The 25093-nt window shown below is 40.2% G+C and overlaps 1 protein-coding gene across 2 annotated transcripts in view; it reads right to left on the bottom strand.

Moving 5' to 3' along the window:
- The window catches only part of ERBIN (erbb2 interacting protein), a 122002-nt gene extending 97178 nt beyond the window's left edge, over window positions 1-24824 (bottom strand). The window contains exons 1-2 of one of the 2 annotated variants that reach the window (XM_051642630.1): window positions 24442-24824; window positions 3227-3340 (exon numbers count right to left, since the gene is read on the bottom strand). The gene's annotated coding sequence lies outside the window, so the exon portion shown is untranslated. The remainder of the gene's footprint in view (window positions 1-3226; window positions 3341-24441) is intronic. The other variant, XM_051642631.1, reaches the window with a different exon arrangement.
- Between the last annotated feature and the right edge of the window lie 269 nt (window positions 24825-25093).

Below are 25093 nucleotides of genomic sequence, written 5' to 3'. Positions count from 1 at the left end.
CAGATAGATCCAAAATGAAACTAGCATTATAAAACAAGATTCTAATTCGACATAAAATTATTTTCAACATTCGAACATATGTATCAGACTGTTCTCTTATAAATATTAAATAATGTTACTGAACAATATGAATTGCATAACAAAAGAAAGTACACTTTTTAAAGCCAAGCTATGCACTGCTGCCTAAACTCCCTGCTTTGTTGTTGTTAGCTTGGCAGTAAGTAGGGCAGTAATAGCTTATTAAAACTCTCAGCCTATCCGCATGATAAAATCACTTCTCTTTTGTGATTATTTCTTCACTGTATCACCAATAATCAGAGAACTGTAAAAGAAATCTCAAAAGTTTAAAAGAGAAAAATGGCACTTCATCCAATTCTCTAAAACCAAGGATTTACAGAAGAAAAATAAATTTCAAGCCCTCACACAGAATATCAAGTACTTTTAATAAATAATTAGGATTTTGCTCTCAAAAGTAAATGTACTCCTCAAAACAAATATTGCCTTTCCTCTTTACTATCCTTTTTTACTAAAACCCACTGTTTCTGCACAAATCCATTTTCAAGCCAATGTTCCAACACTTACACTATATTTTCATAATGGTTCCTAATTTAAATCTGGTAAGACACCTGCATTTCCAAGCACATAATTTCTACATTACTATGAAGCATTTAAAACTGTATTTTTGCTGTTAATATATTTCCCCACTTGAAAGTAAAACACCTTCCATGGGTAGTTACAAATATTTGTGAGTGTGTTCTAACTACATTCTTAAAACAGAGTAAGAGATGGAGAGAGCCAAGTGAAAAATGTGTTTGCTTGATAGTACAAATTAGGATTAAGATCAAACATCACACTAGAGATCCTACTCCAGTATATTAAAATCAAAACGTACTGTAATCTACTGAAGATTTTTTTGTGGCACCTCAATTACACCTACACTTACTGAAATGCCACACCATTCTGGTTATTTTTGCCCTATAATTCTTTACAAGGAGTTACATGCATTTACAGCTCAACTACAACATTAAATGTACTTCTAAACAAAACCAATCACTGAAGTCTCAGCCCCCCCAAAACATACCACTAACAGTGTAACAAACATACAGAACTGCAACAGTACTTTGCAACTGAAAAAGAAGCCCACAGCCAACTCCCCCAAAACAAAAAACTAAACAAAACAATCACATAATGGGTCTGGATGCCATCCACCCTAGGGTGCTGAGAGAGCCAGCTGATGTAATTGCAAAGCCACTCTTCATAATCTTTGATAAGTCGTGGAGATCAGGAGATGTCCCTGAGGACTGGAGGAAGGCTAATGTCACCCCTATCTACAAGATAGGTCCAAAGGGGGACTCAGGTAATTACAGACCCATTAGCCTCACTTCAGTCCCTGGGAATGTCATAGAGCAAATCCTCCTGGGGGCAGTCACAAGTCAGTTGAAGCATGTGATTGGGAAAAGCCAACATGGATTTATCAGGGGCAAATCATGCTTGACAAACCTGATCACCTTCTATGACACAGTAACCCACCTGGTTGCAGGGCAAGTGGTGGACATTGTCTGCTTGGACTTCTCCAAGGCTTTTGACACAGTCCCCCACAGCCTCCTCCTGGAGAAACTGACTCGTTGTAGCCTTGAGAATTTGCCTGTGCAGTGGGTGGGGAACTGGCTGAGACCATACCCAGAGGGTGACAGTAAATAGTTCCTCCTCAAACTGGCAACCAGTCACAAGTGGGGTCCCCCAGGGACCAATATTGGGCCCAATGCTGTTTAACATCTTCATAAGTGACCTGGGTGTTGGGATAAAGGGCACCTTGATGAAGTTTGCTGATAACACCAGATGAGTGGAGAGGCTGACACTTCAGAAGGGAGGGCCACCCTCCAGGATGGCCTAGACAGGCTGGAGGAGTGGGCTAGTGGGAGCCATGTTAAGTTGAACAGAGAGAAGTGCAAGGTCTTGCACCTGGGAACACATAACCCAGGAGTACAGTTCAGACTGGGATCCACCTGGCTGGAGAGCAGCCCTGTGGAAAGGGACCTGGGGGTCTTGGTGGATAATAGGCTTAACACGAGTGAGCAGATTGCTGCAGCAGCAAAGAAAGCCAACAGGTTGTTGGGCTGCATTAACAAGGGCATCACCAGCAGAGACAGAGAAGTTATCATCCTGCTCTACTCGATGCTGGTCACCTGGACTGTTGTTTTCAGTTTTAGTCCCTGCTCTACAAAAAGGATTCAGACAGGCTGGAGAGGGTCCAGAGAAGGGCCAGGAGGATAATCAGAGGACTGGAGGACCTGCCTTATGAGGAGAGGCTGAGAAAACTGGGTTTGTTCAGCCTCAAGAAAAGAAGGCTTTGGGGAGACTTCATTACCATGTTCCAGTACTTAAAGGGTGGCTACCAAGAAGATGGAGACTCCCTATTTAGACGGAGTCACAAGGAAAAGACAAGGGGTAATGGGCACAAGTTGCTCCTGGTGAGATTCTGATTGAACACAAGAGGTAAATTTTTCACCATGAGGACAGTGAAACATAGGAATAGTCTTCCAAGGGATGTGGTAGATTCCCCCACATTGGACAGTTTTAAGTCTCAGCTTGACAGCGTGCTGAGCCATCTCATACATAGTAGTACCTAGAAAGGCTGGACCAGGTGATCATTGAGGTCCCTTCCAACCTGGCATTCTATGATCCTAAGTGTTAACCTTTCCCTAGATAGGATAATAGTAGCATTTAAGTCAGCCTACTCAGCGCAGAAGCATTTATTCAAAATTACTTTTATTTTTTGCACAAAGCTACTCAAGTACACTACCATAAAATGGGTTATCACCTTGCATACATTATGTAGCAACCAAAATAAACAAATAATGCATAAAATTGTAACAGAAGAGATGGAAGTCAGGTTGCCTATACACAAGTGCTCACACAGAGCTATATTAACATGTTAAAGTCAAACACAAAGACCATGTTCGGTGACCCAGGAGCAACTGACTGTGCCACTGCAGCGAACATCCCTAGTGCTTCTTGACAGAAAGCAACCACAATTCAGTTTGTGCACATCTTCTGTACAAGCTACAGCAATACAAACTCACCAATTAAAACAAAAGTGTGTCATTCTTACATGTGAGGGTGATGGAAGATACTGTTATTACACCGTAAAGTAAATTGAATGGTAAGTGTACCCAAAACATTTCTTTCCCCTTATCTCCTTAAAAACAACTGGACAGTCACCTACCCGAATCACTCCACCACTGCCAATTCACACCATAGGAGTCTGAATCAGTTTCTGAGCTTGGACCACAGAATCACCAGGACGCAGAACAGAGTTTATTAAAGCAGCCACATGAATCTGTGAAAAAGAATTAAAAAGTGTTTTGAAGATGATGGGTATACAAAAACAAAGGCAGTTTCAAATTAACCAGAATTAAACACAGAAGGCAGAGGAGTAGCCATATGTAACTTGCCACAACCAACATTCTACAATTACTAATTTTTGTCCTCTGCCGAATCTCAAAGTAATGCAAACAGAGAAAGCAGTGTGCCAGAACACACACACAAAAAAAAAGGTAGAACTGATTATTGTCTCTTCTTTCTACACCAGCCAAAACCAAAACATTCGCATTGCTAGCAAGCTTTAGTTCAAAACAGCTCCATTCCTGCTACTTGTATGAATTGAGTTTTAACACAATTATCATGTTAACAAAATGTAACCAAAACCAGTAAGAACTTATGTGCAGGACCTCAACTTCACAACTTCCCCTGAAAGCACTGCTATTCTGGTGTGTCACAAGCATGTTCTCTAAAAGACAACCCATACCACCCACACTGGCACAAATACTCCCAAAGCCCTCATGGGGAAATACAACCCCTTGCAACAGATGAGGCTTTAAAAAAGGTGCAATTATTTTAATTGGACCTACCAGCTGCCTTTGATTCAGCTTAACATGAGGTTTTATTGAAAGTCTGCAGCCACAGCCATTGGCAAGAGGGGATACAGTTGCTTACAAGCAGTTGGATCTGTTTCTGAGAAGCTTACTCTGCTGGGTGAGCTTTTGTGGAGTACTGCCATATACTTTTAATGCTGAAGATACAAAGTTTTATTGTGTGTTCCTGGCTATTAGGCTGGAATACTGCAGCACGTCTAAAATGTAAAACTGAACACACCCAAAGCCTCATCCTGATGACATTTCTTGGGGCCAATAAAAGGTGCCAAAATACAGAAAAGAGAGGATGATAAATCAGAAGAATGATTTTGTCATCTGCTTTTAAAACGGCAAACATCTCACATTTAAAGAGTAATTAAAAATTAAAAGTTATGCCTAGTAAATCTAGGTATCTAAGTTGATAACTGGAATCTTTCCTGCAAGGTGGTTCTTCAGGAGATCACACCCTGATTAGCATACTCTTTTCATAAAACATTCTATATAGAATCATAGACTGTTTTGGGTTTGAAGGGATGTTAAAGATCACTAGACACGGTTGCTCCAACCCCAAGGTTGCTCCAACCCCAAGGCTGCTTCCGCTTCCCTTTCATGTCTGAGTTTATTCAGGAGATCCTTGTTCATCCACACAGGCCTCCCGGCATTTTTGCCTGACTTCCATTTTGCTGGCATGCACTGTTTCTGAGGAGGTGATTCTTCAATAGTAAACTGATTTGTATGGCTTCTCTTCCCTTCAGGGCTTTATCCCATATACTCTACCAAGATCACTGAAGAGGCCAAAGTTTGCTCTCTTGAATACTAGGGTAGCAAGCTTGCTGTGTGTCCTCCTTGCTGCCCTGAGGATCTTGAACTCCACCATTTCATGGCCACTTCAGCAAAAGCTGTCTTTGAGCCCCACCAGTCCACCCTTGTTGCTGAAAACAAGATCCAGCAAAGCATGTCTCCTCATTATTCCCCATACTATGCATGTTTGCACAGAGCCATTTAAGTTGGGCCCCCAATGAATCAAAGGACCATAGAATGGCTAGGGCTGAAGGGACCGTAAAGATCATCTAGTTCCACACCTCCTACTAGACAGGTTGCTCTAAGTCCCATCCAACCTAGCCTTAAACATTTCCAAGGAGGGGTATCCACAACCTCCCTGGGCAACCTGTCCCAGCATCTCACCACCTTCACAGTAAAGAATTTCTTCTTAATGTCCAAGCTAAACCTATACTCTTCCAGCTTAAAAACATTACCCCCCATTCTATCATTACACATCCTTGTAAAAAATCCCTCCCCAGCTTTCCTGTAGGCCTCTTCAGGTACTAGAAGGCTGCTACAAGGTCTCCCTGGAGCCTTCTCCAGGATAAACAACCCCAGTTCTCTCAGCCTTTCTTCGCAGGAGAGGTGCTCCAGCGCTCAGGTCATCTTCATGGCCCTTCTCTGGACTCACTCCAAGAGCTCTATGTCCTTCCTGTGTTGAGGGCTCTAGAACTGGACACAGTACTCCAAGTGGGGTCTCACTAGAGCAGAGAGAGGAAGAATCACCTCCCTCAACCTGCTGGCCATGCTTCTTTTGATGCAGCCCAGGACACAGTTGGCTTTCTGTGCTGAGAGTGCACATTGCAGGTTTATGTTGAATTTTTCATTGACCAACATCCCCAGGTCTTTCTCCTCAAGGCTATTCTCAATTTATTCTCCACCCAACCTGTATTTGTGCTTGGGATTGCTCCAACCCAGGAGCAGGACCTTGCACTTGGCTCAACTTCATGAGGTTGGCACTGGCCCACCTCCCAGGCCTGTCAAGGTACCTCTGGATGGCATCCCTTCCCTCCAGTGTGTCAACCACACCACACATCTTGGTGTTGTCAGCAAACTTGCTGAGGGTGCACTCAATCCCACTGCTCATGTCACTGACAAAGATGTTAAAACAGCACCCGTGCTGAAGCTGACTTAAGGGCTGGAATTCCTTTGAGGTCTTTACCTAGTGCTTCCCTGTTGGATCCTGTCACCTCAGGAGCACCCAGCTCATCTCTGTAAGAATTCAAGTGTGCTGCAGTGCGTCCAGCACATTTCTCAGCAAGAGGCTAAGAGGTCTCTCCAGCACCCCAGCTCTCTACCTTGGTGTGTCATCCCACAATTTGTTACAGGAAAGCCTGATATTATCCTCCTTCCTCTTCAAATCTAGTTTAAAGCTCTGCCAATGAGCCCTACAAGCTCCTGAGCAAAGACCCTCTTCCCTGTTTGATAAAGCTGAATCCCATACAACCCCAACAAACCTGGTACCATGTAAGCCATCCTGTTATCAAAAAACCCAAATTGTGCTGGTAACACCAGCCACAAAGTCATATAGACTGTGTCTGTTTCTTCAATGTTGCTGCCTGCAACTGGAAGGAGAGATGAAAAAATAACCTGTGCCCCAGGCTCCCTCACCAACTGTCCCAAGGTCCAGAAGACTCTTTTGATCACTCTTGGACTACGTTTTGCAGCTTGATTGCTACCCACACAGAAGATCAGTAACAGGTAATATAGCCTGAGGGCCACACCAGGCTAGGAAGTTTCCTAGTGATGTACTTAACCCAGGCACGCAACAGATTTCCCTAAGAGGAGGGTCTGTCTGGCATATTGGGCCCTCTGTTCCCTTCATAAAGGAATCACCTACAACTACAAACTGTCTTTTCCTCCTGGTGGAGGTGGTCATGATACAGAGCGTAGGCCTTTCTGATCTAGGTGACATCTCTCATATAGATGAACCATCACCCACATCATCCACTGACTGGTCTTCTATATCCAGAGCCTCATACCTGTTCTACGGAGGCACCTGGTAAAGTCAGTGGGACAAGAAGGTGGTTCACCTGCAGCCTGAAGCACGGACTTGCCTCCATTTACTTCTTTGGTTTAAGCTGCTGCCATCCACCTAGCCAAGGAGGACACAGGGTCTCCTTCATCTTTTTTTTTTTTCTGCTGGCTGTTCTGTCTCAAGAAGGGCAGAACATGGCCCCACTCATCTCTTTCAGACTCTCTGATGCTCCTTAACCTTCTACTTGATGTCACAGCTCTGCCACCAGGCTGAGCAGATCATCCACCTGTTGGGACCTCACACAGCTGTCCCTGGTACTGCCAACCCCTGCCACTGAAAGGTTTTGGCACTCCCTGCAGTCTGAGACCTGGAGGGCTGCATATTTCATGGGAGCTCTGTCTGGGCTGCCACATCCATTGTGGCAACTGGAGAGGACAGAGCTTTCCTGCAGATGGATACCATAGCTAAGCTCCATCTGAGAGGGCGATGAACACCAACAGACCACACCTCTTGAGCTAGTAGGGTCCTCCAGGGTCTGGCTGACACTCCATGCTCTGTTTGCTGGCTCTGGCCACTCACACTCCCTATGCGGCTTTTCATAGGTGTGGGGGTGGTCATGGTTGCTCTGGCAAGACCCAGGCCTCCTCAGCAGCTCCCAAAAGAGCTTATAGCTCCCAGCAGGTCTTTCTGCTGCCCTGGTACTGCCCTGCCTGAGAAAAAGCCCCCATGTGCTGAGATCTGCTGCTCTGCTAGGGGTGGGACCAGCTCTGGAGCAGCTTCCCTTGGCAACTCTAAATGCAGAACTCAGTTTTCTGAGTTATAAAGTTTCTAAGACAAAGAATAGCAAGAGAATCATCACTGAAGTAACTGTTTTTGTCACTTTCAGAGCACTCTGTGAGATTTAGGAAACTCTAAAACCTGCACACTGATACGATTGTTTAACAGATCTTGGCTGTGTTTTCCAATGCACTGCTGGTATCAGCTCCCCATAGTGCTGTGGCCAGCACAGCCAGAAACTATGAGGGATGCCAGGGTTGATGATTGTACTGCTACTTCCTGGCTTGCTCAGGAATAAAAAAAATAGATTGTTGTCCCTCATACTGAAGGCTCTGGAACTCTCCTTCTGAAATTTTCCTACTGCTTTCCCTCCTACAGGCAAAATTTTTCTATGACTAAAAATGCTAACGTAAGTATAGTATTAAACCAGGCTTACATACGGCCATCAACTCCCTTTGTATGCAACCCACTTAGGAACAGCTGCTCTATGATGTAAAGACTGAAACTGTTTTCTTGGCTTTTAACTAACAAGAGCTGAATAACTTCCTTCTCTCTTCTAGTCTTTCACAGAAGGTTAAACTTTCCATTTAATTTTAGTTTTAACTGGTATCATTACAGACAGACTGTTGGACATGTTGACTCCTCCAGATTCCATGGCTGCATCTGCATCTACCTTGAATTCTACAGTACCCTCCATCAGAGCTGCAATCACTAACCCTGTCACTATATCTCAGGTAGCAAGAAAAAAGAATACACTAAGTGTAGGGCTATATGAACACAGGGCAATTGCACAGATCGTTACATAAAAGATTATTATCTAAGCATTATCTAAGAACTGCAAAAGAAGACTAGAATACTCCTCCATTCTCTCCCACTACTGACAATATACTGTTACAGAAGCTCAAGAGACAGACATCAATTTAACTACACTGGCAACAGCAATAAATTTCCTGGGCCTTTAACCACCTTCTTGTTATTAAGTCAAAAAGTCAAGACTCCTTTATTTCTTAGTAAAAACTGACTACCCTGGCACACACACTACAAGAGCTCAGTGTTAGGCTAGACTTTAAAAGTTAAGGGTTGGGGAAGAGTAGGAAAATAAGAATTTTACATATCTTTATTAGAAAGATCATTTGCTCTGGCACTTCTTCCCCTAACTCAGTTTTTTCCCACAACACAATAATTTATAAATTACGTAGAACTAATGCTACAGCTTACTCCTAGCTTCTTCACTATCATGCACTCCTGTTTTTTTAATTAAAATACATGCTGCCTGATTAACACCAAGAACCAATTCCAGCTCAAAAGCCTGATGGACAGACCACTGTATGAAAAAGCATCCATTTTACATTTGAGTGATAAACCAATTGTTAGGAACAGACTTTTTAGAACTAGACAGATTTGTGCTGTCAAACACACACAACCATCTCTTGCAGACAACATTTGGAAGACAAGTATTTTTGTGGCTGCAAAGCCAAGTATGGGAGCAATCAACTCAGATTTTACTCCACCATCACGCTCAGGAAAACCATGCTGTCTTTCAAAAACAGCTGTGACTTAAAAACCAGAAGAAAATGTTTTCACTATACTCCATTTCCGGTCTTTTGTTATGGTTGTTCCTTTTTTCAATAGCTCTACGACATGAAAATTCAGGGTCTGCCTAGCCATATTAAATTTTGTTTAGCTACTGCAAGAAAGAAGGTGGGATAGATACTGTTATGAAGCACTTCAGACTTTAGAAGAAATCCTATGGCCCATGCTTAAGTCAGTAGTAATACTACATTATAGTCCAAGTCCATTTATCACTGAGTAGACTAACTGGAGGAAGATGCCAGATGAAATGGACACGACGCCCGTTTCATGACAAATTCCACACAAAACCAAGAAGCACATCACACTACTACCTTAGCAATATAGGTGAAATTGCTGATAGCAGTAAGCAATGAAAGAAATCACTTAAAGCTGAAAAATTGTTAGGATATGCTATTAATCAAGCTTTAATAGGGTCAAAAAAGACTGACGTATTCATTAGACAGTTCTACTGCATCAGTATATCTATGTACAAAACCTTTCATTTTGCTTTCACAAGGAACAGCAAAAAAGTTCAATTAATATGTGATTCTTCCCTTTCCATTTCCTTCATCTACCATGACAAAGCAGAAAAGGATATTTAGGTTTTTTTAGCATAGTTTAACTAAAGCCGTGGTCCAAAATAAGGTAAACAAAAGAAAAATATGAACTTACAAATTAATGAACACAATTACTAAAAGTGTACATGCAAAATTTATAATTTTGCAGCTCCATTCATGCAATGGGGTATGAAGAGAATAAACAAATTAACTCTACAATTACTTTCTGAAAGCTACTAAATACTTTGTGTTTCCGATTTTTTTCCATTAGAGTGGAACAAATGGAAATGCTATAATAACAGATAACATACTCAAATTAGTTAGTCTATACTACAAGAAGCTGAGACATTTATGCCACTCTTAAAAAAAAAAAATCAGTAAAAAGAGCTTAAATATACTTGACTACTATCCTTCAAAGTGTTGACAGATAATTTGGTTACAGAGAAATTCAGTTTGCTGGAAGCTTGGTGATTGATGGGAGAAGGCATCAATTTGCTGGTAGTATGCGAGCTTAGATACTTGCCACTGAGTAGCTGAACTGGTTTTTACACAAACACTTAAATTCTATATTGGATCCTCAATTCTTCTTGAGGGGAGGGAAGGAAGAGAACCTGTTAATCTCACTAAGCTCTGCTTTACTACTGGCTATAATTTCAGCATGCAAGACTCATAGCTCATATGCAAGCATCAGGACTGATACTAGAAAAATTAATTATCTCAGCAGAAACTGAATAATTTCTATTTTGGATCTTAAAATTAAAGGATCTTAAAATCACCATTTTCCTTTCAAATTCAAGATATATATACACACATATATACCTAAAAAGAGATGCCCAACTAGTATTCTAATCACACAGCAGAATAAATAAATTTTAAAATCTCTATATGGTCATTTTTCTGCCCAGCATTTTAAGACACAGCAGAAGTAATGAAATTAGTCTCTCTGATTATCCCAAAAGAGACAAAAATATCTACAGCATCAAAAATAAATAATTTATTTTCCCTACTTTATGCTGTCAGTGGCAAAAACCCGGGGGAATATTAACTTTAAAACAGAAAAAGTTAATGCAGTTAATAATATTTCAACCAAAAACTCACTTGGAAGGGGAGGGATGAATACAGGCATGAACTTGTGCCAAAAAGAGATACACATGCCCTCAGGTTCAGAGTGTATTCCAATTTACCGTGTTCTAGATTTTTATTACAGATAGACTCTCACAAGTGAAGTAGACACATCAAGGAAACATGAACAAATGTACAATTATTTCATGCTTATTTGTGAGGTCAACACATGCTTAATTTTTTAACTCCTAACTAGATTGTAAATGGAATTTTTCATTAAAAATGCTAGCGTATTTATAATCTGGGATTTGGTAAAAAAAAAAAAAAAAAGAGACATAAAAAGACTGTGACATCAAATTCTAGTCCCAGAGAACTTAATACCCTTACAGGTATTTTACTTCAAACTATAGGAACTAGGATACTTCTTTTCTCCCCTTTTACTAGAAAGTGGACAAAAATTCACTAGCACTTTCCACATCACTAGAGCACTCTGGAAGGTAGCTATGTTTATCAGTTCTCCGTTCACACCAGTCTTGGGGTCTAATTTGAAAGCAGAGCATCTCACATTCAAATACTGTTGACCTACACATTTCAACCAAGAGATCCCACCAGACAATGAAAAATATAAAGTCATCATAAATCCCTAAGAACTAAAGAAACTAGATACAAAAGTTCAAAGAGTGAACGCTTTGGAAGGTAGCTTTCAGGAAAAAAAGGATTTCAATGTTTCTTCTCCTTTTCCAATTTCAGTTCTCACTGTGGTTAGATCATTCCCACCCAGGCAGCAATTACTATTTTACAGATAGGCAGGAAATTCCCAGCTTACTGTCAAAGCCTAAAAGTCAACATACATATAGCAAAAAAGCAGGAAAGACAGGGGGTGCTACACTTTAAATACACTCAAAAAACAGACAAAAATGGGCAAGCATCTCCATTTTTCAACTGTAATTTGGACTTCTATGGAAGGACTATTAATGGTCAAATCAGTGATGAAGAGCAGTATACACATACACTATGACCAAGCAAAAGACTATTCCAAACCAGTGACTGGAATTCAAAAAGGCAAGTCCATTCCCATTGTACTTAATTCAAACGAGAGACTGCTGAAGAAAGAGCAAGTCCTGCTTCCCCCTCACACCTGTCTTTTAGGAATTCTAGGGTTTGCTTAACTATGCCATGAGTTCCATCAGTAACAGACTGAAAAAGCCTAACTCTGCAAGATACCGGGGGAAGGGGGAGGAGGGACGGGGGAGGGAGTGGTGGAATTTTTTTCTAATTACTTCGGCTTACTCATCAACTCATTGACCTTCAGCATCAAGTCTGCACCTATGAAGCAAAGGACCCCTACAGGAAGGAAAGAGGAAGCATATTGCCTACTGTCAGAAGAGATGCAGCAGAACGTAAGACTACACATTTAGTCACAGGCTTTCTAAAGACTCATCTAAAAGTAAAGGTGGTAAGTTCCGTATTATTGTATTTTTCTCTTAATGTCAAAAAGATGTGTCAAAAATAACATATGCAAGCATAGTTCCATGCTCACATTCAGAAAGAAACCATAAGAAAGGATGAAACAAAGCATTAACAACCAATATTCTTTTAAATGTTACATCAATTTTATGTCATGGTTAATTAATCACATAGATTGAAATTAAGTTGCAAAGCACCTTGGAAAAAAAAATAAATAAAACAACTGTTCAATGGAAAGGCAACAGAAGAGATACTGGTTAAATCCAAGAAGTTGGTTCTACAATGCCATAAACAGCACAGAAAAAAGTTAGATGAATATTTCAAATTAACACCAAAGACAGAAAAAAATCAGTAGATTCCATGGACTTGTCTATTAAAATCTGAAATGGCAAGGGCTTTGATGGGAATTTAAGTTGGTCAGACAGCAAGAAAAGCAAACATACTGTAACTGTTGCAAATATAGAGCAATTTGCCACCACTTACAGGTAATGAACTGCCAAATTCAACCTAATAATAAGATTACGTTTTGTGAAACTGCATCAACACTGTGACAGTAGGAAGTCCAGCCTGAACACAGATGTGTCAACTAATTTTCAAGTTCATTTGAAAATGAATTCCTGTTACTAGTGATGATGAAGACTGACTTTAAGGTTTTAATTTGCTATTTCACACTGAAAATGTCAGCAAACAAGAGCAGGCTCTAGAGAAGCAACAGATACCTCTAAGGTGCAAAGACAAGGTGGACACCCATAGATACTTGCTACAGTGCACTGGAAGTACATTTCAGAAACACAACAGTACAGACCTGATAGTACCTTCCTTCGTGCTACTATTTCTGGATTAGTAAAAACACTGGAATGTATGGTGCCTCAAGCAGGTCAGGCCTCCCTTTGTCTAGCAGGACCACTACCCATTCATGACACACAAAATTTGGTGACTAGAAGGAAGACAGACACCATACTTCACACAAGAATGAAGGCTGAAGAATGAAGGACAGCTCTGCTGTACCTGAACATATTTTCTAAAGATATGCCCTTAACTATCCCAAAGAAGGCTGAGACCAGGCAAACTAACACACATCACAATAGTGGCAAAGATAGAATTTAAAACAGAAAACAGAGCACCAGCATCTCCTTTTTCATTCCGAGAGACAAGATTACATCATGCTTTGAATCTGCTTCACATCTCAGTCTATAATATCACCAAAACAAATAAACAAAAAACCCAAAACCAACACCAAAAAAATCCCCACAACCAACAACAAAAAAAAAAAAACCAAATAAACCAGAAATGCAAATAAGTATAGATGCTTCTACAGCCAAGCTTCAGATGAAGCTACTTTATTATAAAATATTTTATTTAAATAAATCCATGCCTTTTACACCTAGAAAAAGAACACACTTGACTTCTCTTCATCCCCTCTTTCAGGGACGTATCACTTCTTATGGAAGACAGAACAACATTAAGGACCTTAGGTAAGGTAATTCACTGAAGTTAATTTTTAACTATGCATCTATTCATAGTGATGGATGAGAAAAAACAAACAAGATGAAAACAACATTCAGAAAGGACAAACAAAACTGCTTTGAAGATACATACTTCATGTCTCTGGGTTTAAAAAAGCTATAAACCCAAGGTTTTCAAACTATTTGAGATAAGAAAAATCTATGCAAAGTGTTAGTTAGAAAATTATGAGATGGAATTACAGCTTCTAGAGAAGCATGTATTTTTCTGTCAATGTAATTTTTAACATCTTTGCCTTCCAACTAGGATGAATCTAAGTGACTACTATCTCCTTTGTAAACACAGAAGTAATATGCAACAAAACATGCCCTGCCCTGGGCTTGTTTCTTTATCATCCTAAAATACTGCAATATTTGGAGCTATTAGTTGTAAACGCTCCCACTTCCTATCTTGAGAACTTGCAGGAATTAAGAGTTTGAGTAAAAGCAACATCCTTCACTTCTCCTTTTACTTTTCATCAACCTTGTTTTTTCCACCTGCAGTACCAAGCAATTACATACAAGTCTCATAGCGAAATACATCAGCTACCTGCCTTAAGAGAAAAAAAAGAAGAAAAAACCCAACACCCAAACTCCACACCAAAAAAAACCAACACATCAAAAAACACCAAAGCAAACAAACAAAAAACCCCCCCCAACCCAAACAAAAAAATCCAACACCACTAAAACGCTGCAACCTGTGCACAGGCTTAGATATGTGTTTTCCCATACAGCACCCCCACTGACAGACTCCTTGTTTCTACCTATGGCATATATTAAACAAAATGAAAAATAAGGATACAAACGGTAGTGAAAATGCTAAAAATATAAGTAAGCAATTTGTATTCAGTACCACCCTGAATACAAGAAGTACTTTTTAACCCCTTAATTCAGGAAAAAAAACAGATTTGAAAAACATAACCACAACATTCTGTTTCACTAGTGTGGTATTTTTATTCATTTGACATATGTTGCTTCCGGAACGGATTCAATGTATTTTGGCATTCCAGAACAAAACTGCTCTCATCGTGTTTGGCACTTCATGTACAATGCAGCCAGGAAGCCACTCCTTAGACTATGCAGCCATCTGCAGCAGATATCAAAGGTTTTTAAAACAAGCAAGCTGCACTGCTGTAAATATGCAGTATTTCAATCTAAAAGAAAATTCTCATCTATTAACAAAACTTTCCAACTAATTGCCTGAATCTATCTGCAGGCGATCTGCAACATGTATAAGTTCAGCAAAACCAAAGGCAGAAAGAAGAAAAAGAAAAAAAAAAAAGGAAGAAAGAAAAAAGAAAAATAAACCATTTCTTATCAGAAGATTCCTGGTTATCTTGACTATTTTTATTTCTAAATTGTGTGATCCATATATTAAAACAAAACAGCCTCCGATGCCCTGCTTTATATGCTATCCCTTCAAAACAGTAACTGTCTAAATTCAGAGGTCATAAGAAAACAGCAGGCCCCAAAAATTAGACTTTAAGATACAAAGCAAGCAGAGGTTGGATACATGTAAGCAGAAGGAACCACACTCAAACCCTCTAGCTAGTAAGATGGATAAACTGCCTAGGAAAACCACTGCACCAAATCTAGACAGGTTACACAATTCAGTCTGTGGTGACAGGTACATGAGTGGAAATACAGTCACAAATATGGAGTTAAAAAAAAAAAATAAAGTGCACATGGTTTTGTGTATTCATCCCCCATTTTGGGTTTGTTAGATTTCCTAAAAATATACCCTACAAAAAAGCATGCATAAAAATGTACCTCAACACACTACACAGTGCTCTAATGAAAGTCACTGCTTAATAAAATAGCATACAGAACTGGACTGCCATTTTACTTTAGAATAATTCCTCCTTAAAGAATACTTCTGTCTTGTGCTAACCACCTCAACAAGTCAGTTTGTTTTTTGCTTTTACATTTGTTCAGAATAAAATATGGTACTAAAAGCAGTAAAATTTTATTTACAATGCAACTTTTAGAAGAATTTTACTTTCATACTCCTTTTTTTTACTGCTACCCGTAAGGAGTTGCCGCTATTTCTATAAAGGGCAAAAGTTAAAAATAAGAAATCAGCATTTTCCAGATTCTAAGCATCTTCTTCCCCTAGTTTATTCAATAACTATGGCACACATTGATTCAACATTATTCTCAGCAGTCTTAGTTACTATCCTGGGCAAATAAAGCAATCCTTGAACTGTAACTCTGCCTATTTTTTTTTTCTTCTACATTCATTTTAAAACTTACACATAAATCCTGATCCATTCCAATTAGTTGCTCACAACTGTGATGCTCAAGAATTACTCTTCTTTGCACTAACTGTGGTTCTAACTACAAGACTCTTCACACCTCCCATGTGCCTAAGCACTGTTATTCTCCTCCTCTCTTTACTCATGCTCTCACAACACACATTTGATTGTTGCCAATTCATAATCTTTTTTCACTCCTCAAACAGCAATGAAGAGTTTAAGCTAATACTTTTTGTACTAAATTATTTTTCTCTCTACTAACATGTTGTGTTCCTCTAAGCCAACAAATTATTACTAAATAGAAAAATAAGTGTTTTTATTTTATTACATCAGACATTTTGGACATCAGATAAACAACAACAGTTATAACAAAACTAACAGAAGGCTATTCTTCTATGGTTTCCAAAGTACTTTTGCCTCTTTAGATAAGGAAGAATGATAGCTTACTGCTTACAATTAAAACAAAATAAATTAGTAATTACTTGCAAATTAGACAATTATACCGAAGCACAGTTTCTCTTAAAGTGCTGTTATCTACACAGATAATAATTCACTATCTAAAGTCAAAACAAGTTTTTCACCTCTCAGGAGGTTTAGGTGGAAATAAGACTCTTCCTTCCCATCAAAGTGCAAATTACAGCCTCAAAACTGAATTCAGAGTTCATTTAACAGTAACTCAGCTTCAAGCATTACTTAACTTCTGACATCCTGTTCTTTCCAACAAGAGAAAAAAAGAAGCACAATACTACTCTGACACTACTGAAGTTAAAACGTGGGACAGTGCCATGCTGATTTGCTATTAACATGCCAACCTCTGTTTCTCAGAAAAGGAAAATGGAATGGAAAAGCTCAATGTTAGGAATTTAAGAAAATTTCATAACTGTGATTCCAAATAATTTTAATTGGCGAGTGCATGTTTCCCTTCAGACAAGTTAATACAAGTTTGGGGAAAATGAGTAACATTCTGATTTTGAGTGAAGATTATTCCTCCATAGGTATTTCGTACTCTGAAGCTGAAATTTAAAACTTTGTCAGGATTTAACAAAAATTGAATGATGTGTGATCTATGGTTTTAAAACGAGCAAACACACATTTTAATTAAGTGGAAATATGCACGGACTTATGCCCTCTGGGACAGATAAAAGAAAGCAAGCATGGTTTTTGCAAGTAACAATTTGCTGTTTCTTGATCAGTTCGTTTACATAAAGGGGGAAAACAAGTATGAAAGAGGAAGAGAGAAAAGCATTGATTAAAGACATTTTTCTCCCCACTCTTCAACGCTTTCTTTCAACCTGCTCCATTGACAGAGTTATAATCTTTCCCTTAAGGCATCACAAGCTACTGCAGCAAAATCAATTCCGTAACACTAATGTCATGAGAGATCTACAGGTCATTTGAAATCTTGACAATACGTCTCCCACAGATTTTCCACAGGAAAATCCCACAGAAGTGTTTGCCTGGTGCCCCGGTGTCTTTCTCCAGTAAGAACAGCAATGCAAAAAGCACACATGAATGCCATGATCCTCAGCATTTCTTCTGCTTTGCTTCAGTAAAGCAAGACAAAGTAAGTGCTCCTTGAAAAACAGAGGAGTTCACCCGGATAAATACAAGCAGAAGAGCAAGCTATTCTCATTTAAGTCTATTAAAATCTATTTTAAGACTATCTTGCTTTTCTAGAACTTGCTTATATTTTCATGTATTTAGATGAAATCTTTGGTACTGGACCCTAAGCATTAACACGTAGATTAAGAATAATGCACTGGAAGAACAAGATTTTCTAATAAGCAACAGAGGGAGCTCCCTCCTCGACATAACATTGTTCACAAAGAGTCTCCTAAAAGAAAAAACACAAATAAGATGCAGTTAAACAACTGAACAGTGAAATAGTAAAGCTGGGATTGTTTCTCCCTTCCTAGTATCAAAGTTTCTGAACTTACCCATCAAAACCAGAGCCAGATGGCTTGCCAAATTCAGTTGCAATTCATTTCCCATTCCTGTCACATTCCCAGAAAGGATGGAAACATGCAGGTTTAATCATCTTTTCCTCCTCTTCCTACTTAAGAGTCCTTAACTTCATTGTTACCCTGTTTATAATAGCTTCCCAACGCTCATATGTAAACCAACAAAAGCGATCTTAAAAGTAAAATTCTAGGTTTGTTCCAAATACTATTTTCCAGCATTCTACACCAGATTCCCTCTGCCTGTAATTCCTCCCAGGAGGAGATCTACTGAAGAATTCATTAATTACTTAGGATACGTCACCCTGAATAAGCTTACTAAAGCACAACTGAAATAAATGATATAAAGGCTGGATAGCTATGAATCAGAAAGAGGAACTTTTGAATTTTCTCCCTCAGTGAATAACTTTATTGCTAATCCCAAAAAATACAGAGCACCTCAAAAATTAAATTACCCACAGGTCCCAGTTTAACATCACATGATTATGTGACCAGGAGTAACCCAAAATACGTATGTTCTCTTAACAGGAGCTACTAAGCTGACATTCCAGCTTGCCACAGACAATTTGCCACAGCAAGCAAACATACCAGCTGCAGGGTATCCGTGCACACCAACAGCTGTCTGCATGTTCATCTCCTCCTTCAGCTACTCCTACTTCATAAGTCAAAGTGGAAACTAAGTAAATTCAACACCTGCATATTATACTCTGTAACAGAAGCATAGAAAGTGAGTGTGTACAGAGCATTCAAGTCACAGAAGATTTAGACCACTATGCTACCATAATCTTCAGTTTGCTTTTACTGAAAATACAGGCCTCAACCTTGTAAATACTTCTGAAGCCAAGCTTCGTTTGTTTTAACCACAAGCATGCATAAACACATACAGATTATTAAGCGTAACGTTTCCACAGAGGTAAAAAACCTTATAATTTGCCTTAGTACCATTATTTAAGAGTTGTCCAATACCCTGTTTCTGTAAGTAAAGTACCTGTAAGTAAAGACAGAAGACCTGCAGTAATTTGATCAAATCCCTCACAGTGCGGCTGAGCTTCTAAATTATTATTTATTCCCTTAGGGAGAATAATACGAGGATGATGCATAATATGTTAGGGAAAAGCAGCTGTTCTCAAAAAGCTTCTTAGCAGCCTACCAGAATTCCTCCAGACAAGCCTGGAAACATTTCCACCATCCAAACACTTAAGATGACATCCATCATTTTTGGGTGACTGAACCTGTGTCTGACACTCACAGGCATCTGGCACTGCATTTCACACATTTGTTCAGATGTACTGATACAGCTTGAAGCACCTACAACCTCTCTTCTACTTCAGAAGTGCAAATTTAAGTTCAAGCGCACATAAAACAATCCTAGAACAAGTATTTCTTTCCTACCTGTTTGTTCCTAAAAAGGAAATTCTACACACACAGTTGCAGTCTCTCAAACTGAAGTGTTGGACAGTCCAAACAGTCACACCACTCACTATTTGGACCACGTCTATGTATCTCTGCTCATTCTACCCCAGACAACTTCATTACAGGTTCTACCAGAAGCACAGCACTGCATGTATTGACCTACACAAAGATGGAGAATTCAGTGTGCTTAGAAGACACTTTTGTTTGGAAAGAGAGGTCTCGCACCCAGTAAATTCCAAACAAATCACTCTGGAGATACTAACCTACACTTTCTTCAAGTTATTATTCTCATACTGTGTAACTGGAGTTACTGGAGTATTTGTTTTTAGCAGTGATTTTATTTTGCAAATATTATATAGCCTTATGCTTGCACAATTCAATTATACAAAATTTGCATGGAAGAGAAGTTTGAGAAACCATAGTTCTATTTACAGAAGATGAAAGAGTGCATAATATTGGAAATATAAACATTGAAAAACTATGAAAAAAGCTGTGCATTTTGGAATCAACTTCTCTTCTTCCTGGTAGCTTTGCTCCCACAGGGACAGAAGTTGTCCTTACCACCATAAGTAATCTTTAGGGTTTAGCTTGTGCCTAATTGTTGGATGAATACAGAACAGGGTAAGGCACAAAGCATTCCCCTGCCCTGCTTCACCAAAGGTGTGTACAAGACTTATTATTGAATGTCTTCTTCGCCATGCCAAAAAATAAGATTTTGAGCATCCCATTCATTATGTACTGAAGTGGATAAAGAGGGAAGGCAAGCATGCACTATCCTACCCAACAAGACTGAGACTTCAAACACAAGAAGCTCCTAAAACTTTGTTACATTCTGACTCTATTACAACTTCCAGGGCAGCCACAGCAGCCAAGAGTGTTCACATTGTCTTCAAACTCTGCTTAATCTTCACTTTTTGTTCCTATGCATAATCATCACTTATGTGATCTAATCTACAAATTAGTTCCAGATACAGAAATTAGTCTACTTTTCAACTTAAACCACCCTTGAGAGCTAGTCATGATGCTGACATTCTCCCAACATACGTACACTTCAGTTTGGCTTCATGTAGACCAATGAAGATGTTTGTTTAGCTTTTTTTTCCTCAATTATGCAAAGTCACTATGTATTTTTAAGGATGGAAGAGGCAGTTTCTGTATCACTTTCAGGGGAAGTACAGGTGAAACTAAACAGAATAACAAGCCAAATATCCATAATGAAATTTAAGCATCAGAGAAACAAGTATCTTAAAAAGAACTGGTATCTAATGAGCGAGAGCAGCAGCAAAGGCAGAACTATCCCAAGATTATTATTATACAAAAATACTGCCAATTCCAGCATACCAATATTCACTTTTTCCATTTTTCTTAGGCAGAAGATGACTTAAAAATCTCTCCTAAATCTTACTTTCAAAACTTGACATTCATAATGCTACATGAGCATTATATTCTTAATTAGAAATTAAGACTGTATTAAAATAATATTTTTACAACAAAAAATCCTTTCACAAAAACCCATGCACATCTTGTCATTACAGCAGACAAATGCCTACATATATCACCTGAATCCTTATAATCTTAAACTCAACAGAATTGCTTGACAGTTAATTATTATAAAAGAACAGCAGACAGTGTTACTTAGGCCCACTATTTTTTTACCAATATTTACTAAACAGGAGATAGCATTAGCAGCTGTGCTGATACAGCGGGCTCTGCATGCCACTTTCATAGTCGGAAACTGCAGTGGCACACTAGCTGCTCCCCAAGAGATGAAGAGAACTGTAAGGACTGTGGGAAATCCACCTTTGAAGCCTTGCCAAGTCCCCACTCCACCAAAAGAAGTACTTCTTGTCCAGAACTAGACCAGAGTCTGCTGTGCAAGAAGCCACAGAACTGTTCACAAGTTACCCACAACACTAACAAAAAGACATTCCCTATGCATTCAAAGTACTAAACAAAACTCTCAAAATCAGCTGAACTTTTGTAACTTTTAGAAGATGTAATCTATACCTCACAAGTGTGCACTGGACTTCACAAATATTTCAGACACTAAGCTAGCAATGTTACAGGTTACCACAAACACTGACTTTCTAAACAGGGGGAGAGGGAGGGGAAAGGAGTCATGTATGGACTATTTACCACACAAACGGAGAGACATGTTACTTTCAATGTTTTCATTTTTATGCGAAAAATGTTGTCTAACATACTTTGCTTTACTTACTCAAAAGCTGTCAAGGTAAAATAGCGACACTTCTAAATCTTCATTTTCCAGATAATTCACATTTAACTGTCTATATCAACCACCTTCATCAACATTGCACGCTCACACAGAAACACAGTCTATTATTTTCATATCTGTAAGAGTAGCTTTTCCATCAACTCAACTAGTTACTCATTCATAAAAGTTTTTGTAAAAGGATTTGTAGTTCCTCTACGTGAAGTAAATGTCAGACCCTTCTGTAGCAGATCAGGTTATTCCATTGTGAAAACTCACTGAAGAGACAACATATCAACCATCTGATCTTTACGTAACATTTTCCCTAGAAGATTTTCCTTTTTCCTTGGGAGCAGGAAAGACAAAAACAAAATAAGAAAACAAAGCAGACAGAGAGTGATTCATCACACCCCTAACAGGAAAGCTGAGTTGAGGAATTTGCTCCCATGCCCTTCTATTTCTAGAACTTACTGCTAACATGCTACATGTAACACCATTTTCCTACTCCACCAGCTTAACACACTATGCAACTTTCAAACACCAGTAAGTCCCCCACAGAGACCCTTCATCAATTCTGTAAGAAAGTGGTGTGCAAATGGATACCCTGTAGAGGACTACAATTATACTAAACATGATCTGCTGTGCAGCTTATTCATAAGACAAATCTATTAATATTTTTACCAATATGATAAAAATATTCCATAGTGCCTCACATGCTCTAACTTCTAGCTCATGGATTGCAAGCACACCAATTTCAAACTACTGATGTTTACTTGAGCTTAATTTAATTAATGAGCAAGGAACAGAGATGTCAAAACAATGTTTCCCCAAGCTATTGACATGTACCTGTGAAGGTGTTGTTCCAAACAACATAAGCTACCATGTGGATACTTAAATCAATTTATGAATAACATGAATATTGATGTCAGACCAATTTTTAGTTGAGATGGTGAATCTAGAGAAAGAATACACTCCTTCATAACTCCTAAACTATGTTAATTATATGAATAGCATTCTATGATATAACCATTAGCTGTAAGCAGTACTGAATTACGCTTTCATCATTAAAAAGGGCCTTATCCATAGCTACCATGGTGACAAAACACTAGCGTAAGAAGTTGTGGCTCCACTACAAAGATCTATTCTTCTACATGGCATTGAAAAATATCAAGTGCATCATGAGAAACACAAAAAGTCTGAAAAGAAACAAAATTGCATCCATTAGGAACACAGTGGTTTACAACTAAATTTGTCATGCATTGCTACAGTTCCCCACACACCCTAACCACCACCACCACCCCACCCCCAAGATCTCAAGTCATTATTGGGACTGAAACACTGCTGTGGAAAGTGATCCTTCTTTGCAAAAGGATTACTCTATTTAGACTTCATTGCTTTTCTGCCAAGCATCAGCCATATAAGGAAACTGAAGTTCACTGCCATTTATTTTGTTCAGCCCTTTCTGACGCCTAAGAATAACCCTTACTGCTGCCTGGAAAGGTAAGTCTCTAAGTTGGTAGCCAAACCATTTACTTGCTAACAGCCATAGAAGCCACTCTAGGTCAGTCAAATGTTAACATTTTTCATCACGGGCTTATCAGACAAAGTTGTATCAATAACATTTTCCTCAACCACCACATACTGTTCAAGAACTATGTTACAAAGGAGTGTTAAAATTTTTGCAGGGAAATTGTTTTGTCCAAGCTTCACAAATACCAACACGCCTCAGCAACATGAGAGGCAGAAGCACACATATCCTATCTGACCAATACACTGCTTTCGAGTTTGACAAACAGGAACAAAAATTTAAATAACCCAGCACAGAGCTACAGCTCCTAGCTCATTTTGAACATCCACACTACGAGAAATTCCTTGCCTTTACAGAAGAACTAACCAATAATTGCCTCTTTGAGGCATGCGAAATGAATCCGTGGTGAGTAATATGGCTTTCACCACAAGGAACTAGTTAGTTGGCGTAACTTAACAAGCACTAGCTGTACAAACATTACACCAAGACTTCGCATTTAGTTTCCCCTCCAACAGCTTCTCTTTCTCGCAACTCCTTTCAAAAAGGATAAAGGAGAAAGTGGTCATCAAACCCAAACACGGCTACATTAACTCGGGGGTTCAACTGCACATACTTTTAAGAAGTCAGACCACTAGATAGCTTTTTTCCTTCTTCTTCTTTTCTTTAAAAATGGAGGTCCTTAAGATAAACTTACGCAAGGAGCAAAATGCAATGCAGACCTATAGCAGCTAAAAAATATGCAGTCCAACTCGTCATGTTGAGGACAGAGGGGGGGGGGGAGGGGAGGATGAGAGGTGGCGGCAGCAATCGAGGGGAAAAACCGCGACAGCGTTTACAAAAAACTACGAGGGCACATTTTTATAAAGAAATTTAACAGCGATCTTGAAGAAGACCGGCCAGACACTAACTGATACTACAGAAAAACAGGTGACAGACAAACAAGAAACAGCAGACACAAGCAGCGCCAAGCCCCAAGATCTTGCGATTAAATAAAAGATACTATTTCCTTTAGGAATTTATTTCCCGGTAAGTTAATTACACTCGCTGGGTTTGCAGTCGTTTTGGAAAGGTAGGAGCTGAAGAAGCAAAGCCACGGAGTCGAGATGTTTCAGTTCAGTACCTTCTCCAACCGAACAAAGAAACTTCTGTGTCTGAGCAGCTTAAAAACTTTTTGTCTCCCCAGACTCTTTCCTCAGCCTCCATGAAACTATCGACTACGTTCACAGAAACAGTATTTCGCCGAGAGGCAGAGAAACACAAAGGACAGCTGAACTAGGCAAGGTGGAAAACACAGAAAAATAAAGGCCAAAAACAGGATATCAAAATGAAGCATGAACTCCTTCCTTTTACCCCACCCCCTTCAGCAGAGGAAGGATTTTTCTGTTGTTGCTGCAGCTTCTCAAAGCCTTCTGCATTTAATTTACCTTGTCTGTCGGGCGTCTAAACCAGATCCAGCAAGCAGGAGTTTCTTCCAACCCCAAGGAAATGTATTAAATCCAACCGAGTTTCCTTATCGTGTAGAGGGCAGAGGAGAAGAGAGCAGAGGAAGGAGAGGGGTGGGGAAAAAAAAAAAAAATAAAATAGATGCAGCAGCTCTGGAGGAGGACGGGGGCGTGCGGGGAGCGGGGCGTGCGACGTGCGTGTGCGCGGGGGGAGGGCGGCACCGGGGCCCGGCTCCTCCCGGCCCCCGCCGGCGACGACGCCGGGGTCTGCCCCGCCGCCGGCCCCGAGCCGCCCCGACCCTCCAGGGGCCACACCGGGCACCGAGACCGCGGCGCCCCCGCACCCCGCGGGCCCGGCAACGCGGCCCGGCGCCGCCGCCGCCCCTCGCCCCCCCGGCCTGCCCTCCCGGCGGCCCGGGCCCGCCCCGCCGCCCCCGGCCCCGCACCCGGGGCCCCGCTGCCCGAGCGCGGCCGCCGAACCCCCCACCCCGCCCCGCGCCGCCGCCGCGCCAAGGGCAGGAGGGGAGCGGGACGCCCGCCTGCCTCACCTGCCCGCCCGCCGCCGCCCTCTCTCCCCGCCTCCTCTCGCACTTCCCCCTTCCAGCGCCTCCCGCCCCCCTGCCCGGCCTCCGCG

Source organism: Apus apus, chromosome Z, assembly GCF_020740795.1.
Source record: "Apus apus isolate bApuApu2 chromosome Z, bApuApu2.pri.cur, whole genome shotgun sequence".
NCBI lineage: Eukaryota > Metazoa > Chordata > Aves > Apodiformes > Apodidae > Apus > Apus apus.
Note: the sequence above shows the minus strand (reverse complement) of the source record. Positions and strands in the feature narration are given on the sequence as shown.